At 40.5% G+C, this 18,037-nt stretch overlaps 1 pseudogene; it reads left to right on the top strand.

Annotated features, from left to right (window-relative positions):
* The first annotated feature begins 16,842 nt into the window (after nucleotides 1-16,842).
* LOC134586189 (olfactory receptor 52K2-like) lies at nucleotides 16,843-17,729 on the top strand (annotated as a pseudogene).
* Nucleotides 17,730-18,037: the final 308 nt, after the last annotated feature.

Below are 18,037 nucleotides of genomic sequence, written 5' to 3' on the forward strand. Positions count from 1 at the left end.
ATATAATAATAATATTAATAATAATAATAATAATAATAATAATAATATAATAATAATAATAATAATAATAATAATAATAATAATAATATAATAATAATAATATTAATAATATAATAATAATAATAATAATAATAATATAATAATAATAATAATAATAATAATAATAATAATAATAATAATAATAATATAATAATAATAATATAATAATAATAATAATAATAATAATAATAATAATAATAATATAATAATAATAATAATATAATAATAATAATATAATAATAATATTAATAATAATAATAATAATAATAATAATAATAATATAATAATATTAATAATATTAATAATAATAATAATAATAATAATAATAATAATAATAATAATATAATAATAATAATATTAATAATAATAATAATAATAATAATACAATCTGTTTCCTTGACCTCCTATAATCGGCTGTTGAAATTTCCATGCAAATGGTGTAGAAGCCCAATGTTGACAACTAAGTGACTGAGGTGAGCATGTGGTTCTCCTGTCAGATGTCACTCTCTTCTGATGCCAATCTGCGGCAGTGAAGCCAGCATGCCTGCGGTAAGTGTTCCCTCAGCTAATTATTATTATTTATAAAGCGCCAACAAGTTCCATAGCGCTGTACAAGGGGTGGACTAACAGACACGTATTTGTAACCATACAAGAATATATATAAAATATAACACACGTGATCCCCAGTGGGTAAACAAATATAAAATGAATGTGCCCTAAATGAGATTGCAAGAAGATCCCTTAAGTCTTCTTAATGTAATACATAAAAATACAATCTACAAAACAAAGATAGAAAAAAACAAAAGATGGTGTAGTATATTTAAAACACCATAAAGTGTGCTAATATGAAATGCGCTCCCAAAATGGAGTTAAATTGCAGAAATATAGAGGTCTTTGGAATTCAATGAAGATCAAATGTTCTTCTTGTTGAACCTTAATGCAGAGGGAGAGACACAAAGGACATAGTGCACCAATAGAAAAGATGACATAAAGATTTATTCAAATTGCACTCAAAAGATATGATGTAAAATTCCAGCGTATTAAAAACTCAGACAAGTCCAACTCCAGTGGCACTTCTCCTGGGTGTAAGGATTTGATGCAACAGAAAGAAAATTAAAAACCAAAAAAACACTTAAATTATACAAATAATACAATAATATAAAAATAAATAAATATACAAAAATCAATAAAATCCAATAAAGGTGTAGAAAGAAATAAAGCGGAAACCACCTTCACAAAAATAATAAAATACAACCTGGAGAATATATCCAAAATTGGAATATTCTATATGAATATGTTATACAATCTGGGATGATAAAAAGTGTATATCATAGCGTAACACAGTAAGATAATAATAATAAAATGTGGAGTAAGTAATACACTCACAAACAAAAGTATAAATCAGGCCTCTCACCCCCCCTGGGGTATATGTAGTATGGGACTTGATAGTAGATCCAGGTGTTAGAATGTCTTCAAAGATATGAGAAAGAAAGGACCATACATAGTGAAAGTACGTAAAAAAATATCAAAAGAGAATTTATTGGTACACTTACAGACATAAAGTGGTAGTAAGCATGTCTCCACTCTCAGTGGAACTGGAAGGCAGGATAGTAGATACCAGACACAGATCCAATCGGAGTAGCAGAGTACAGGAACAATAAAAGGACTATAAAACAAATAAAATCAAGAAACAGTCCGAAAAAGTTCAATATCCAACGCGTTTCGTCCGTGGTAAATGGAGGACTTCTTCAGGGATATGAGTGGATTCGAGTATGTGGGAACTTTTATATCCAATTCAATCTTCCTTGATGCCGTTCACCGGCAGCGTGTGTTCCACACTGGAACGCAGAGTAGTACTTCCTGTGACGTCCATCCGTCTGAATTGCGCATGCGTAATCGGAAAAAGAGTTCTAAACATATTATAAGAACCAGTACCTAAATGAGCATGCGTGGGGATCTAAATGATAGAGAAAAATGTACACACCTGGCGGAATGTCGCCAAAGAGATTAATAGAGAGTAAAGATCAACGAAGAAATGGCAAATTATCGCCACGAAATACAGTTATGGAAACAATAAAACTATATATACTAGTATTATACAAGAATATGGGTAAGCAAAAGGGCAGACAGATGGGGCATGGAAATTCCAATGTCCCAAATGGATGCCACAATGCCAATCACCACATTGGTGTATAAATCCAATACAGTGCTCCTAAAATGACATAGTATAGAGCATAAATAACCCATACAAATAACGATATGTTTAAAGTCATAGTATGGGCATATGAAACAGAGTGGACCAGCCAATGTAAACAATAACCACAGTCCCATAGTACATTAATAATGACCTAAAAAGGTCAAAAAATACAAATTAATAATAATATTAAAAAACAAGAAACATAAAACCCAAGACGAGAGAAAAAAGGGAATACCTATAATCCTACATACAAAATAGCTGAATCGGATTAAATTAAACCTGACAAGTCTATTTCAGCATTGAGACCATGATGCAGTGTTTTGGTCTCTCCGTAGCCTTGGTCTCTCCGCCCGACGCGTTTCGCCCTGGAAAAGGACTTCCTCAGGTGCAATCAAGGTGTGTATTGTGACCTCCTAAGTCCGCTTTTTAAATGATAGAGTTGAAATTCCCGCCGTGTGGGTGCCAATCGTGCAGTATCTTCGTGATTTAATTCATCTGTGCGTTCCAAAGGTGGTTCCAAAGGTGGTTAGTTACGATATTGTGTGGAACGCAACTTGCGTTCCATGCACGTAAAACCCGGAAGTGCACAAGCCCATAAGTAGTTATAAAACGGAAGAATGAGAAACATAGAAAAAGTTAATCAGAAATGTTACCCCATAGTAACAGATTATAATTCTTTAAAATGGTAAATAGATAATCTGAATAAATTGAAATACAATGGTAATAATACATATAAAAGACCACTGATAAAAATATAGGTGTGGAAATATGGACACTTTAAAAACTGAAGAATACAATAACCCTTTAGAAACCCATTTAAAAGACTCATGTGAAATCCAGATGACAGAAGAAATGGATAGGAATATATGGTGTAATAAAAAGGAATTACAAATAAAAAATCATTATAAATAATTATACAAAATATTATAATAAAAAATGGTCATCAATTATAAAAAACACACCATGTCAAAATCAATATTCAGTCCAATAGGGCTAAAAGTTTTTAAATTAAAAATCCAATACCCCTCCCTTTGTCTTAGCTTTCTGATTACATCACCACCTCTGTCATCTAGGGTGACCTTCTCTAAACCAGTGCATAAAAAAGTTTCAAAATAAAAATCAGCCCAATTATTATAGTGGATCGGTACAGAGTGGTTAGTAAATTTTCTCTTTATGTTATTGCAATGTTCCGTGAATCTAATTTTTAACGCTCTGCTGATCCTACCCACATACTGAATCCCGCAACCACAGGTTAAAATATAAACTACATTAGTCGTATTACAGTTAATGTGTTCATTAATTCTGAATAATTCACCTGTTTTATGTCTAATAAAATGTTGGGGTTTTTTTGGTAAAAATCTACAGCCTTTACACCTCCCACATTTATAAAAGCCCTTTAAAATTGAAGTGTCGTTTTTTTTGGTCCTTAAGGTACTGGGAGCCAGAAGGTTCTTAAGATTTCTGCTTTTTCTAAAAATCATTTTAGGTACTGGTGGTATTGGTTGTTTCAAAAAATCATCGGCAAGAAGGAGGGGCCAATGTTTTTTTTTAAAAAAAACTTTTAATTTTAAAAGCATGAGCACTGTACTGAGTCACAAAGGAGAGAGTGAAGTCATCATTAGTATTATTTGTATTTTTGTTAATAAAAATAAACTAAAAAAAAAATAAAAATATGAGTTAATATAAACTGGATACTTTCCAAAATAAATTGTCCAGAAAGAGAGGATAAATCGGTGTCAAGGTCCAAAACACGTTTCACGGCCTCTAGGCCGAAAGAGTGGTCAATAATCGTATACAAAGAAGTGACGTCTAGGGTTGTCCATACAAAGTCCTCCCTCCATTTGATGCAATCTAATTCTTGAATGAGATGTTTAGTATGCTTGAGGTAGGATTTAGCACCTTCAGTGGCGGATCCAGAGCCTGATCTCGGGAGGGGCACTTGTAGATTATTTAAATAAATAATCATGGCACAATAACCACTACAGCTCAGTGTAGTGGTTATTGTGCCAATAGTGCCGAGACCCCCTCCCAGAGTAAGTAGTCAAACTGTTTAAGAACAGTTTGACAACTTACCTGAGGTCCTCAGGGAAATGGGGCTGTAGTAGGGCAGAGGAGCAGTGGTATGTGTGAGTGGTGCAATGTGTGAGGGGTGCAGTGTGTGTGTGTGTGAGGGGGACAGTGTGTTAGCAGTGTGTGTGTGAAGGTTGCAGTGTGTAAGTGAGGGCGGCAGTATATGTCAGGGGTGCAGTGTGTGTGAGGGTCAGTATGTGTGTGTGACAGTTACAGTGTGTGTGTGTATTGCAGTGTATGTGTGTATGGGGGGCAGTGTATGTGAGGGGGCAATGTATGTGTGTGGGGGCAATGTGTTTATGGGGGGCAATGTTTGTTTGTGTGGGGGCAGTGTATGTGTGTGGGGGCAGTGTATGTGTGTGGGGGCAGTGTGTATGGGGGCAGTATGTATCTGGGGGCAGTGTGTCTATGGGGGGCAGGGGCAATGTGTGTGTGTATGGGGGCAGGGGCAATGTGTGTATGGGGGGCAGGGGCAATGTGTGTGTGTATGGGGGCAGGGGCAATGTGTGTGTGTGTATGGGGGCAGGGGCAATGTGTGTGTATGGGGGGCAGGGGCAATGTGTGTATGGGGGGGCAGGGGCAATGTGTGTGTGTATGGGGGGCAGGGGCAATGTGTGTGGGGGTATGGGGGGAAGGGGCAATGTGTGTGTGTATGGGGGGAAGGGGCAATGTGTGTGTGTGTATGGGGGGGAAGGGGCAATGTGTGTGTATGATAAGAAGGATGGGGGGCTTATAATATGTGTTTTTTTTTAATTTAATTAAAATAAATATATTTATGTCCCCCCTCCCTTCTTACGTTTACTGTGAGGAGGGGGGACATCTTTCTTTCCCTGGTGGTCCCAGTGGGGATTCATTGGTGGTCCCAGTGGGGATTTCCTGGTGGTCCCAGTGGTAGGAGTGAACTCTAGCCCGCGCTCCAGGGCTAGAGTTCACTCTCGCGAGATTTGGAGCGTTGCCGTGGTAACCGCGGCAACGCTCCAAATCTCGCGAGAGGAGGACCCGGAGGAGCTGCTGGCTGAGCTCCCGGGTCCTCTCTCCCTCCCCTGCCGGCTGTCAGCACAGTGCCTGCGGACCGGGGAGGGAGATCTCTGATCTCCCCGGTCCGCAGGCACATTGCAGGGCTGGCACTTGGTCAATGCCAGCCCTGCACTAGCCGGCGGGGGAGAATCTCGGGGGGGGGGGGCAATTGCCCCGTTGCCCCCCCCCCCCCCCCCTGGATCCGCCACTGAGCACCTTGAGGGTATTTTTTTTTAAAAAAATGCTCCATTCCTTTTATCAATTTTGTAGCTCGTCTCTGCACTTTTTCTAGTGCCATTATATCCGTCTTTAACCCCTTAAGGACACATGACATGTGTGACATGTCATGATTCCCTTTTATTCCAGAAGTTTGGTGTAACGGATCACCTTCCGTTGACGGATGCTCCTAGCGCTTCATGAGGACTCCACGCACTGCAGACGACACCACAACCACCGCAAACTCCACAACCGCCGTAGCTTAACTGGAGCCGCGCCGTCTTCCTTCCACCCTGAATGAACCTCCAGCATTCAGGACCGTCTGGGAAAGACCTCTCCTCCAAGAAGAGCGTAACAGGAACAAGAACACAGTGATTAAAGCTCAAGGGAGTATGCAGAGCATAGCAATCCCCAGTGTGATATAGCAGTTCCCTCCAATAACGAGACAAGGCTACGTATTGAGGGTCAAGAAGAACTCTGGTTTAATGACAGGGACTCTGCTTTTATGCAGTGCTCCCCTGCAAGGGAGGCACCCACAGGCAATTAGGTATTAACCGATCACATATCGGTTACATCCCACATATGCCCTCCCCTCTGCTTGGGAGATAATTGAGTTTCCTACTGTATCTACTCAATTATCTCCAAGCTAAAACTTATACATTTTATACATTTCTATAACTTCTAAAATATACATGTCACAAACATAAAACATACATTTTCATAATCAATCCACTGAGGGGAACAACATATTAAAAAATGGCATGAATCAGACCAGGGGTTCAAAAGTTAGTAAAAGTATTTTTAAAAACCCACTGCCTTCCGGCCCAAACCAGTTTCAGAGTCTTCTATCCTGGAGATAATTGAGAAGTAATCGAATTATCTCCAAGGACAGAGGCAAAACTCCATTAGCCACATGGCAGACAAAGAACAATAAAAGACATAAAAATACATACTGTTACATTTATCACATAGAACATTCACATTGTACCTATCCCCAGATAGCTTAGATCTGAGCGCACATTATTACCGGATGGCGCTCAGATCACATACATACAATCGCCATGGAGCCAAAGTCTTTCATACAGTCTTTCAGTATACGGCTGGGCTCCATGGCATAGCTATCTGGGGTAGCATGGCTTTAACAGTCCGCAGAAAGGCACAAATAAACCTTTCGGCAGGGAAAATAACAGGTTTGAACTGCAGGGCCATAGTCGCAGGGCAGGAGGCTAGCAATAAGTCCTCTCCAATGCCCAGTGGCAAATGGCAGTTTGTCACATTTGGTCCTTAAGAGGTTAAAACAGGTGCCCAAAATTGCACAGCATATTCAAGGTGTGGTCTTACCAGTGATTTACAAAGAGGCAAAATTATATTTTCATCCCGAGAATTTATGACCCTCTTTATACATGACAAAACCTTACTGGCCTTAGCAACTGCAGATTGACATTGCATATTGCTGCCTAATTTTTTGTCTATAACAATTCCCAAATCCTTCTCGTGTGGTGTTATTCCTAATTCACTACCATTTAGGGTGTAAATTGCTTGTGCATTCTTGACCCCGAAGTGCATAACTTTGCATTTCTCTACGTTAAATTTCATCTGCCATTTTAGTGCCCAGTCCCCCAATCTATCCAAATCCCTCTGCAGCAAAGCAATATCCTGCTCACATTTTATTACTTTACAGAGTTGTGTGTCATCTGCAAACACCGAAACATGGCTTTCAATGTCCATTTCAAGATCATTTATAAATATGTTAAAAAGAAGCAGTCCTAAAACAGAACCCTGAGGGACACCACTTATCACTTTTGTCCAGCCTGAAAATTTACCATTAATGACAATGTTGTATGCTGCAAGAGTTGATGAGTCGGACACAGAGCTATTAGTAAACCATTTGTGGCTGATATTCCTCTGCCACGTGTTCTTGGAGGGGCCTGCTTGGCAGCCTCCTGCCAAAATACTATGGGCCCTTTAAAAAAGTATGTGAATTAGGTACTTTTGTACTCCAGAAAGAGAGACCGACTGTTAGCCCTAATTCTCTGGAACTGTTTTGGGCATAAGACCATGTGCACGGTCGGTCAAAAATAAGATTTCCATGGAAATCCCGAACCTCTGGAACGATCTGGGTGATTTTTGGATATGTTGGTCCCCCAGACCGGGGCTATCAGGGGATATGACTTTTGTGGGGATTCCATGTGTTTTAGGGATACTTTCGGGTTATTGTAAATATATGTTTTCTGTGCCTGGAGATAATTGAGTTTGTACAGTTCCTGACTTAATTGTCTCTCAGGCACAGGAGAAGGATTATCTTGTTTTGTGTGGGAGTGTCCTGGACCTGAGAACCATTGTAATTACAGTGTGTACTTTGTCACAGTCTCCTTTCAGGTTCAGTGGGGAATGCCCCTGGAATATGTTATGGAAAACCCCTTGCATGGGGACTTGCATATAAGGCCAGTTGTTGCTGCCATTAACCCCTTAAGGACACATGACATGTGTGACACGTCATGATCCCCTTTTATTCCAGAAGTTTGGTCCTTAAGGGGTTAAATAGTTCTTCTTCACCCTCAACATAGAGCCTCGTCTCATGTGTGGAGGGGACAGCTATATTCACTCTAGGGGTTGCTATAATTACAACACTTGCTCTTGTAAGATCTATCCTGCTTTACTCTCTGGAGTAGGAGAGGTCTACCCACTGGAAGCTGGATCCTGGTCTTGGGTCCAGGGTGGATGGAGGACAGCGAGACCCCAACCAAGCTGTAACACTGACTGTGGGACTATGGTGGTTATAGTGTCTGCTTATGGAACTCAAGGATTACTAGGAAGCAGTGATTGGTGGAGGCACCCAGTCAGAATGCCAGGTGGTCTGCCACACCATGAAAAATAGGTAACGAGAGTTAAAGAAAAAAATCAATAATATCGATAGCACTGATAGTGTGCCCTGGGCTTCTGATATATTTTTTTTTTTTTATTCTTTATTTTTCTTGTGCTTGCAATGACAACAGGCATGTGGAGCCACAACAGCATCCACCAGCATGTTCAAGACATTTTACAGTGTGGCAGGTTGATCAGCACATTTTTGTATAATCGTGAAAAATAACAGAATAGTGGGCAACGCTTATATATTATAACATGCTAGGACACTTAAGCATATCTAGGTGCGCTTTGGGTTATAGACGTGTGGCTTTTATATAACAAGTTTCATTGCTATGTGTGCAAGGCAGGACAGATTGTGCCGCTTGCAGGATCCTTTGGTACAATGTTAGCTTTTAAAACAAACATACGGGTTGGTGCGCAAAAATACATGTCTTTACAGGCTTAAATAGTACGAGTCTAGGTTGGTAATGTCACAAATAATGCAGGAGTTAAACATCAATAAACACGTTACGCAGGTACGTTTAAACCAGTTGGTGCCCTGAGTGTAAGACCTGAGGTGTCTAGGTTTGGTGTATATCCCTAGTGGCGTTCAGGAGAAAGTCTGATTATAGGTTAGGATATACATACTTCAACTCGCTAGCTTAATATGTTACACTGGGAACTGAGTAGGCACAATGGGTTAAATGCTTGAATAAGAAAATAAAGAAAATTAAAACACTGCTAAGAGACATGTCAGGCCACCAAGAGATTAGATTGCTTAGTTAAGGTAGTCCTTGTTAACTGTTGTTAGAGCAGACAGGCTATCAATACCCCTGAGTCCTGAAAGGTGATGCAGGGACTAAGAGTGATGAGTCATTACGTTACTGGAGATGGTCTTGCCCTGTGTCAGCAGGGGTTTCTTAGTCTGGCTGTCGCCCAATTCCGCTGGTGGGCCACAGCAGGGAGATTAGCAAGTGAGTCCCAAGATTTTCAGACTGTGGATCAGTATTCTTCCCAGCTGCTCTCCATCTCGGCTTCTTGGGTGGTCCCCGCTGCCAGGGTAGGGTCTGCGTTGTTGTGCTACTGCGGGCATTTCCTCGAGGGTGCAGCAGGATTTCATTTGCCACCTCCATAAACCCTGCTTCGCTTTAGGAAGCTGGTAGATTGATAGAGGGCCCTTTTCCCATGTGCTCTGTTAATTTCCTCACTTCTGGGTAAGCGTCAGGTAGGCCCCACTGGAGGCCGGCGCACATGGCTGGCTTGCGGCGGCCATCTTGCGTGTTGTCGCCTGGCGGATTGTCCTCGCCAGGGCGGTTGTTTAGGCTCGGGTTGGTGCGCCGGTTTATGCTCCTGCAGACCGGGATAACCCCCCTGGTCCAGAGGAGGGGGGGGGGAAGCACACCGCCGGCTGGAGACCCAGGAGAGTGGCCGTCTCTTCCCGGCTCAAGCCCCACCAGGCTCCGTGCCCCTGTCGGGCTACTGCCAGCTTCGAACCGGGTCTTGGGCGGTATCTCCGCTCACCGCAGTGGGCGGGGGTCTGTGTGTTGTTCTGTGTAGTTTGCCCGGCTCGGTTAACCTGCAATTTGCGCCATTTTCGGGTCTCGGAGCGGGAGCTCAGACAGAGCACGTCTGATCCCGTCGGCAGCTAGGCCCCGCCCCCCTGATATTTTAAATGAGTAGTCTGTAAATGCTGTGTGTATGCAGTAGACTTAGTGACTTTCAGGGACGGCTGACTATTCACACTTGTTCTTTTCCTGCTGTACTGGGTTATGAAACCATAAATGTATTTAGTGTGTGTTTCAGATTTAATACCCTCCGATCAATGGTATCTGGGACATGAAAGTAATATACTGAATAATGTGTATTCTTTAATAATTAAATGTTTATGGCATTTAGAGAGTGTGCTTTGTGGGATTTCATGTTCCTGAGTGGCAGAAGGAGAAGGTATTAACAAAGCAGCTTCTATAATAATAATATCAGGAGTCTAAGCCAACATAGTAACCAATTGTAGAGCGTTTATCGAGTGGATAGACACAAATCGTACATCATATTAACAAAGTATTAGCGTACCATAAAACACACGAGGCGTTATCAAAGAGTAAACAGGGCTGTGCTAGCGCGTCTCGCAGCTCCAGAACACACAGCAGATAAAACCATAAAGTTGAGCAAACAGTTTCCAAATGTAACACATCAGAAATAGAAAAGAACAATATAACAAATATAATCCACTTCCGGAAGCGGCAGACTACGTTTCAGGGAACATAGATAATCAGCTGTATTGCAACTCCACCAAGCTCACATAATAACGTGCAGGAAAAATGGTGACAGAATGAGAATCGGATGGAAATAAAAAGAGGAATGGTATGAAAGAAGAAAAAGAGAGAGAGGGAAACACACCCCTGTGAAGGGATGTGCACAAGAGGAAGGAAAACAAGGCTTGTAAATAAATCAACACACCAGAATGAAAACAAAGAGTTCAATATAAAATGAGTGATGCAGTAAATGGCCACTAAAGGTCCGGCCTGGCTGCCCGCAGAGATCCCACATACCAAGTAAATCAGAGTCCACTGTATAAATGGACCACAACCCACCACCCAGGAAACAAATAGGAGGGTCTGCACCTCAGAAGAGGACAGGTAATCCAGCCGATAAAACAAGTGGGAACATGGTGGGATGAGACACATGACTGGGCAGTTAACTTACATGGGTACACGTTATTTAGGAAGGATAGGAAAAACAAGAAGGGTGGTGGGGTATGTTTGTATATCAACCATAAGTTAACGTCAAATCTTAGGCATGTGGAGTGTGATGAGGAAAATGTGGAAGCTTTATGGGTAGATATCTGCTTGGGGCAAACAAAGGGAAATCAATTATTGGTTGGGATATGTTATAAACCACCTAATGTAAATATTAATGAGGAAGAACAGCTGTTAGAGCAAATTGAGAAAGCTGCAAATCGGGGAACACGTTAATTATTAGATATTTTAATTACCTGGACATAAATTGGGATAGAGGGACTAGTACTTCAGCAAGGGGAATCAGGTTTTTGAATGTGTTAAATGACACCTTTATGTCACAACTGGTACAAGCACCAACTAGAAAGGATGCTTGTCTGGATCTCGTTATAAGTAAAAAATAATGTTGATCTTTTGACCAACATTCAAATAGTGGAAGGTTACGACACTCACCGCCAGATAGATGAAACCGCCGTTTAGTAAATAATCCCCTTTCCTAGAAATGCAGGTTCTGTACAGTCGACCGTCAAACTCCCGAACGGAGGATACGTGAACGCTGCAACTCCTGACCATCAAATCAGCCGAACTCCTTTCACAGCTATAAATAACAAAAGCGCTGTCCCAGTAATAATCTCCCCCACAAACGAGACCAAGCTCTGTCTTGAGGGTGAAACAGGAATGTGTTTAATGGGGGCTACCTGCCCGGTATTTATGCAGGTCTCCCACAAGATGGACACTCCCTTAGGGGACCTTGTGGAAGACTGTAACACGTATTGGACAGTAGCCAATCGCAGTGGCTTCAGTATAAGCCCTTCCCATCTTACCAATAAATCCTTCTCCTCTATCCCGGAGATAATTGGGAAGAAACCCAATTATCTCCAAGGAAAGAGGCAAATCGCCATTTTAAATATAATAGGAAAAATACATTAAAATACATAAATGAGGAAATACCGAATAAATATGGTTCGTATAACGTATCACCAGATAGCCTGGATCTGAGGGCATATTCCTACCGAATAGCGCTCAGATCTGATGTACATAGTTCAATCGCCATGGAGCCAAAGTCTCTCACAAGTCCTTTGGTATACGATTGACTCCATGGGACGGCTATCTGGGTGAAGTCCACATGTACGTTACAAAACTCCCGAACTGACCGGCGTTCGTATGCCTCGACGAAATTGAAGGCGGGCGGAAGCTTCCAGCGGTGTTCGGTAGATAAAGTGTCCGTTTTTAGTTCCATAGGATCGACACCAAACACCGCTGATCTTCGTCGTGTCCCAAAATAGCCGCCGCCTCGTGGTCGGCATACGAACGACGACCACCCGTACGGATGGAATGGAGAGGTGTCTGCGGTTAACCACAACGTTCTAATTGGGGCCAAGAGGTTAACCAGCAGCACACTCCTCTCCTGCGTGGCCGTCCGTTCGGTAGTTTCAATCGGTATTCCGGAACCACACGAACAGGGGCATACGGACAGGAAATCCAACGAAATAAGGGCAAACAGACGAACCAGCATTACTAGATGCTAAGGCCAGTAAGGTTTTGTCCCCTAAATGATATACACCAGTAAACGATACATCCCCTGATAGCCCTGATCTAGGTGAGCAACATACTCAAAAATCACCCAGATCGGATCAGGGGTTCAGGATTTTCATGGAAGTGTTCGTTTGACCGACCGCACACGAGGCAATAGCCGAAAGCAGTTCCATGTGTTCTGGCCTTAAGGTCGGTCTCTGTTTGCGGGGTAAACAACACGAAAATACTGGACAGAATAGACTTTGCTTGGATTCATATGAATCCCCTTGTTCGTGGGCATCTTTATACCGAACGCCGGGCCATTCGTGTGTCTCCTCACGAATGGGTGGAAGTATGGAGGACTCTGCGGTTTTCGTGTAGTCGAGTGTCCGATTTGGGTTCCAGACGCTCGACGACCAAACACCGCTGGGCGTTCATATGGCAAGATGACCGCCGCCACGTGTTCGTATGGCGAATGGCACCCACCCAGGGAATACACAGTGCATTCATATACATTACAATTAGGCTGGTGTGAAAAAGATGGGGAGGGCCACACTCTCCGGGGTGGTATGGTTGTTCGGTAGTTTGTTTATATGTCGAACGGGATTACTCCACTTTATAACTATTGCGTTCCTACCGAACAACCAGACGAATGCTTATGAAAAAACAGTACATACCAGTACAAAACCACACACCACACTTCTCTCCGGGGTGGTCAGGTTGTTCGGTAGTTTGTTCGTATGTCGAACGGGGTTACTCCACTTTATATCTATTGTGTTCCTACCGAACAACCAGATGAATGTTTATGAAATACAGTACATACCAGTGCAAAACCATAGGGAATAAGGTTGTAATAAGAAAAGTTATGGACAGCCAAACGTAATCCGCTACAGTAACTATGTAACTATATGTAACTATGTAACTATGCAATGCAGTCCAAATACACCTGAGACAGAATGTCCCATTTTGAATGGATTAATGCTCAATAATTGCTATAGAAAAAAAAGTCCAAATGAAATTCTCCCACTATGTCTTCATCTCCCAAAATAACTGGAAACCAGGACTTAGTTATTGCCATTATACTGCATACATAGATTGAATTAATGTATATTGCCATTATACTGCATACATAGATTGAATTCATGTATATTGCCCATATTGGTTCTTTGGCTGATTTTATTGACATTCGCGAGTGATAGTCACAGCATTTATTTGTGTTTTAATCTATTTTATAAGAAGAATATCATTGTTTATACATTATACTCTTGGCGTACTCTGCTCCCATCTTGTATTATGGAACTACAAGCAATGTGCAATATTAGGATCAATATTAGACATGAAGGGAAAGGTCACCCGAGCTGGAATTTGAGATGAATTTAATCAGAAAGTTGACTAATTATTGAGTAAATGTGCAGGAATCACTCATTCTCCCTGTGTGGTCTGAGAGGCTGTGTAATACCTGTGGGGTATATTTTCACGCAATGCACTCGCAGTCAGGGGATTCATTTAACATAGTCACAATATCTGCATCTGCATCTCGCTCCCTGGGCACGCCATTCAGAGACCCATAACAGGACACGTTCACTCAATGTTATAAAGATCAACAGCCGATTTCCTGCATCTTCACTTTGTCTCTGAATAATTCCCCTCCTGCCCAATGTAAGTAAATGACCACATTCAGCAAAGCTGAATCGGCTATGGTTGGACTTCCATAGATTTAGGATACTCCAGTTACCCATGAAATCCTGAGAAAGTTACAGAGAGCTACACAGTTGGCTTTGATATGCTGTGGGTTGATGTTCAGGTGAGTGTAGCCCCCTTAATTTCAAATATATATTTATTTTTTATTAATTTAATTTTTTACTTGATGCCCTGTTTTTAAAAAAATATATATTAAAGATTTAGTAAGTGACGACACGATCCAATACAGTTTAAGCACAGTCAGGGTGTCAGCCATAACAGGGTGTCTTCTCTCTTTCCATAACTATGGACTACATTTTTATAGTTTTAGATGTGCTTTTCAAATGATTTATCATTTTTTAAATAAAAAAACAAACTATATTATGCAAAAAATATCAATATATTTAAAGAAATATATATATATAAATACTACACTATTAAAATATTTTTCACAATATTAAATTATTTCAAAAGCTTATTCTAAAATATTAACCCAAAATATTAATATGAATGGCAGGAAAGAGCAACATTTCTAGCAATGACTGACAGGAAGTCAAGATGAAGGTCCAAATGCAGATTTTTACAGACCTCACACAAATATATTGTGACGAAGTGCCCTTCGCCACTTGGTCCTGGAGAAGCCTGCTTGCCAGCCTCCTCCCCTGTGACTATGACTCTTTGATGTATTTGGCTTTAAAGCCCCCATTCTACCTTCAGACAGACTATTTATGTAGGTTGCTTTATTTCTCTTATGTTTTAGTCACCCTGTGCCCATTATAGGTGCAGGGTGTGTGTAATGTAATTGTTTATAGTGTGTGTGTATACTGTGAAATGTATTGCGTGCTCTCCTGTACTGCTGAGGATTGCTACCAACTAGGTGGATTTGGCTATGGAGCTTGTGTAGTGCCCTCTGTTGGTAGCAACAGTAATATGCACTACCTGAATAGCAAGACTGGTAATTTGCATATTCGGGTAGATTTGCAATTCACTAATTCTGCATGCAGGAGAGACATGTTGTGTTAATTATGGTCTTCCCCACCCATTTATAAATATGTAATTATGTTATAATAAGTCACTGTATGTTGCCTGCTATGATTTGACTGTTTGTAATTTTATTGAGTTTTCACAGCAATGTTAATGTAATGACCATATGGGCTAGTCCCAAGTAAAATAAAGTTTTAGACAGTTCTTCTTGATCCCTCAAAATGTAGCCTTGTCTCGTTATTGGAAGGAGCTGCTATAATCACATTGGGGATTGCTATGCTTTGCGTACTCCCCTGAGCTTGAATCACTTAGCCCTTTTAAGAGCTTGTTCCTGATACACTCTCCTTGGAGGAGGTGTCTTCCCCACACAGTCCTGGATGCTGGAGGTTCATACAGGGTGGAAGGAAGAGGTCTTTACCACACGGTCCTGGAGGACAGAAGCTGATCCAGGGTGGAAGGAAGACAGCAAGACTCCAGTCAAGCTACGGAAGATGTGGCTGAATAAAATGGTCACATACCCAGTGTATAGCTGTTTGTATGGCATTAAACCAGTACAGGTCACTGACAATGCCAACAGAACGCAACCAATGCCCACATACAGCAAATAACAGTGAAATCATATCTTTCTAAAATAAAAACTATGTTTTATATCAATTTCTGCAAATTAATTCAATTACTTTACCTAGAGAAGTCTCTGATAAAGTTTGTGGGATTATTTTGTAGATACATAATTTTAAATGTTTATATGTAGGTCACCTTACAAAGGTTAAAAATCCTTAAAACCCGTTATCAACCCGGGATCAATATTAATAATTATGGAAAAGATATTTATTTTAAAGTGTGAAAAGGATCTCACAAAATCATAGAATACTGGGCACGTTCTTCAAGAGATAAAAAATGTGAAAATATTGCAGAAGAACAAGAACTGTCTGTTAGTTTGATGGAGTGAGTCACTTACATAACAGTTTTATTTTTATTTTTTTGTCTTTGTTTTGACAATCGTTCTATATAATGGCTGATGGTTTCTTGGCTGTATGGGTTCTTTTTTATAAATAAAATTAAAAAATTGTGAATAAAATAATTTTTTTCTCTATTGTAAAATATAGCTATGATTTTTTTTACAGAAAACATTAGAAAACAGCAAGCAAGCTTGTTAAAAGATCGCATGGAGGCAAAGTTCAGGAATTCTACACAGTAAAAAAAATATGTTAGTCAGAAAAATATCTGCTTTATGAATATATTTGCAACTATGATACATGAAGACATTCTTATTGGATTAATTAATACTTTAATATGGGTTCTGAAGACAAAAACAATTGTCAAGGTTAATTTAATAATTCCTTCATTATGTAATTTCTACTATGTTTAAAGCGTGTCCGACTGCTTACTGAAAATACCCTTGACATGAAAACTAAGATTAGTGTGTTTCCATTTTGTGTTGTAAATATTATAATACAGGAAACATTTGTTCATTTTATGTTTTAACATTTAGTTATAATAATTCTTTATATCCACAGGTCACAAAGACGCAGATATCTTGTAATGGGTTCCTCCAACATATCTCTTTACCGGCCCAGTGTCTTCTACCTTGATGGAATTCCTGACCTGGAGTCCTCACATTTATGGATCTCGCTGCCTGTCTTCATTATGTACCTTATGGCAATATTAGGAAACACTACTATGATCCTTCTCATCTTCACTGACCAGAAACTGCACAGCCCCATGTATTATTTCCTTTCCATACTGTCCATCACAGATATCGTCCTCTCAAGTGCCATTGCTCCGAAAATGCTCTGCATCTTCTGGCTTGACAGCAGCCAGATTAATTTCATATTGTGCCTCGTCCAAATGTTCTTTATCCACTGCTTTACCTCTCTGGAGTCCGGGGTCCTTCTCGCAATGGCCTTCGATAGATATGTAGCAATCTGCATTCCTCTTCATTACTCAACCACATTAACAAATGCATTGATAATAAAGATTGTGATAGCACTTGTCATTCGAGGAATTAGCATAGTGACTCCATGTCCCATGATGGCCAGCTGGCTGCCTTACTGTCAGACACATCATATCCCCCACTCATACTGTGACCACATGGCAGTAGTGAAGTTAGCCTGCACAGATACCACCATTAATAGTGCCTATGGGTTAACGGTGGTCTTGTTGGTCATTGCCTTTGATGTTGCCTTCATCGCAGTCTCCTATACCATGATTCTAAAAACGGTTCTTGGACTTTCAAGCAAGGCAGCCATAAGCAAAGCTTTCAATACATGCCCTTCCCATATCTCTCTCCTTCTCATGGTCACATTCACGTCATTCTCTCCAGCCTGTATCTGCTCATACCACCAATGATGAACCCACTTATCTATGGCGTGAAAACCAAGGAGATCAGGAATTCAGCTGTTAATTTATTTTCATGGAAACAGAAATAACTGCAAATGCTAGAGCAAATGTGAGTACGATATTTTATTATTTATTCACATATTTTGATCTATACACACTGCACTATTTGGAGTTCTCTTATTTTTTTCATATATCGCCCATCTGAGATCGTGAAAGAAATCCACATATCCTTAGACGGGGATTATTCCGTCCAGGCGTGATAACAGCTGAGCTCTGAGTTAGCTCTAGGCCATGTGAGTGTGGATCACTTACCACTATTTATCCACCCACTGTACCTGACATACCACACTATTATTGTTTTTATGTTTTCTTTGAGGTCAATTGTATAAGAAGACTA

This window comes from Pelobates fuscus, chromosome 1 (assembly GCF_036172605.1).
Source record: "Pelobates fuscus isolate aPelFus1 chromosome 1, aPelFus1.pri, whole genome shotgun sequence".
Taxonomy (NCBI): Eukaryota; Metazoa; Chordata; class Amphibia; order Anura; family Pelobatidae; genus Pelobates; species Pelobates fuscus.